This window comes from Meriones unguiculatus, chromosome X, assembly GCF_030254825.1.
Source record: "Meriones unguiculatus strain TT.TT164.6M chromosome X, Bangor_MerUng_6.1, whole genome shotgun sequence".
In the NCBI taxonomy this organism is placed as follows: domain Eukaryota; kingdom Metazoa; phylum Chordata; class Mammalia; order Rodentia; family Muridae; genus Meriones; species Meriones unguiculatus.
In genome coordinates this window covers 3,704,474-3,707,301 of record NC_083369.1, presented here as the reverse complement: position 1 = coordinate 3,707,301, position 2,828 = coordinate 3,704,474, and the positions used below count along the sequence as shown (strand labels likewise).

The 2,828-nt window shown below is 40.3% G+C and overlaps 1 non-coding gene across 1 annotated transcript; it reads left to right on the top strand.

Moving 5' to 3' along the window:
• The first annotated feature begins 1,234 nt into the window (after positions 1 to 1,234).
• LOC132650179 (U6 spliceosomal RNA) lies at positions 1,235 to 1,339 on the top strand. The gene has a single exon (XR_009588571.1). It is a non-coding gene; the product is annotated as a U6 spliceosomal RNA (small nuclear RNA).
• Positions 1,340 to 2,828: the final 1,489 nt, after the last annotated feature.

The window sequence follows — 2,828 nt, the reverse complement described above, 5'->3', positions numbered from 1 at the left end:
ATGAAATGAAGGAGGAGTATAAAATAAAAGTAAGAATTCTGAAAAAGTCACAAAAAAATCATACAATCATTTATATACTTAAAATATGTATAATGCACCTAGGGGTGTATATGAATATCCATATACAATTTAAATGAAAATTTCCATCTAGACCAACAATATTCCTTCCAAGAGTCAAAGACAATGTATCCAAATCCCAAAGCCAGGAATAAGGATCCCACTTTTGAATTGTTAGGGTGTTCCAAAAGACTCCCAAAAGATTATAGCTAATTCCATTGCCCTTGGTTGTTTTGTAGAGATGGAAGATAAGACCATGTTGTTGAAGACACAACATACATTAGACACAAGATCCAGAGGACCCATGATCTGTACTGAAAGCCTTTCTTCCAGGAGACTAACGTTTATGCTATTACAAGACACCATTCAAGCTTCTAAAGGAGAGAAACAATCAAGTGTCTTATGCCTATGAGCCATAAAAAACAACCAGCATATTGCAATAACCATAATGGTGCAGTAGTGACACATACCTGGGTGGAAGCATATAATCTGCTTGGATTTAAGTCCTGTTCAACAAGATGAAAATAATGACTACTGGAAACTTAGCCAACCAGGATTAGTGAAGCCATGGATCTTGAAAAAGAACCTACAACCAATACTTTATAGTATAATTACTGACTACATTCTAAACATTTATCCTTTTACCTACATATAAATTTAGTTCTACACTTCACCAAGGAAGCTTAATCATATTTTTTTTTTAATTTTAACTTTAATTTTATTATTAATTTTTAATTTTTCACAATTTATTCATTACATATCCTGATTGAAGCCCCCTCCCTCAAATACCCCCTGTCCTCCCATTCCTCTTCTCCTCCATCCCCTTGCACTGAAAAGGGGAATTCTCCTCCTTTGCCATGTGCCCATAGCTTGTCAAAACTCATCAGGACTGCCTGTATCACCTTGATCTGTGGCCTAATAAGGACAAATCACCAGAGGTAAGAGATCAAAGAGAAGTCAACTAAGTTCATGACAGAGTGACCTCTGCTCCCCTTACAGAGGAAAACATTTGGAGACTGAGCTGCCAATCAGGTACATCTGAGTAGGGGATCTAGGTCCTCTACATCTGACTCTTTTTCAAAAAATTGGGACTAGCACTACTTCAAGATGCAGCACTACCTCCAGATGCAGCATATACGAAAAAGATGTCCCATTATTCAATAAGAATATTTGCTCAGCACTCACTTTGGCAGCACATATACTAAAACTGGAACAAAAGAGAGAATTAGAATGACCCCTGTACAAGCATGACACATATATTCGTGAAGAATTCCATACTTTTTCTACTTTTATTTATATTTTTATAAATTACAGTTTATTCACTTTATATCCAATCTGTAGCTCCCTCCCTCATCCCCTCCAATCCCACCCTCCATCCCTCATCTCCTTCCATGCCCCTCCCCAATTCCACTGATGGGGAGGTCCTACTCCCCTTCCATCTGACCCTAGCCTATCAGGTCTCATCACAACTGGCTACATTGTTTACCTCTGTGGTCTGGTAAGGCTACTCCCCCCACAGGCCAAGACAACCAAAGAGTCAGCCACAGAGTTCATGTCAGAGACAGTTCCTGTTTCCATCACTAGGAAACCCACTTGGAGCCTTAGCTGCCATGGGTTACATCTGTGCAGGGGTCTTAGGGGTTCTAGGTTACCTCCATGCATGGCCCTTGGTTGGAGTATCGGTCTCAGAAAAGACCCCTGTGCCCAGAATATTTTGATGTTAGTTACTCTGCTTGTGGAGCTCCTGTCCCCTCCAGGTCTTCCTATCTCCCCTTTCTTTCATAAGATTCCCTGCACTCTGCCCAAACTTTGGCTATGAATCTCAGAATCTCTTTTGATACCTTGCAGGGTAAAGTCTTTCAGAGGCCCTCTCTGGTAGGCTCCTGTCCTGTTGCCTGTTTGCTCCCTCTTCTGATGTCAATCCTCTTTGCCTTTCTGCATGAGGATTGATCATCTTACCCAGGGTCTTCCTCCTTGCTTAGCTTTTTTTGGTGTACAGAGTTTAGTATGTTTATCCTATAATATATAGCTAATATCCACTTAAAAGTGAGTATATACCATGTATGTCTTTCAGCTTCTGGGTCTCTGGGCTGGTGGCTGAGTGCCTGACAGAGACGAGACCTTTTCCAGGAATTGTGTGGGTGAAATGAGATTGATAGGCTCTGATTGCTTTCTTCACAGTGGGCTTTTTTCTTGACTGGAAAACACAGTCTCTGGTGTTGTAAGGCCCAGCGTTCAGTCTGGGATGGTGATCTGAGCAGAAAGGTGTATAGTTCTGCCCTGGGAACTCAGGGCCAGCTGGATTCCAGGAATTCTTCCATGGTTTAGCTGGTTGACCTGTCCTGATTGCTTTCAAGGCAGTGAGGTTTTCTCTCACCTGAGAAATACAATTGCAAATGTTTTAGGGACCATAAGGTCTGTTTGTCACTGTGCGGTCACTGCTGTCTACTTGTCAGACACAGTGTTTTCTAGGTGCCGCCATCTTGAATCCCCCAGAAACACTTTTTCAATCACATTTATTATTGCTCTATTCATAATAAGCAGAAATTGGAAACAACCTAGATGTTCCTCAACATATGAAGAGATAAAGAAAAACTGGTTCATTTATAAAATGTAATACTGATGAGCTATTAACAAACAAAATCATGAAATCCACAGGTAAATCAGTGTAACTAGAAAAATAATAATTCTCAGTGAGGCAATACACACCTATAAAGACAAATATGATATCTGTTAACTTACGTGTGAACATGAGCTATTATGCTAATAAT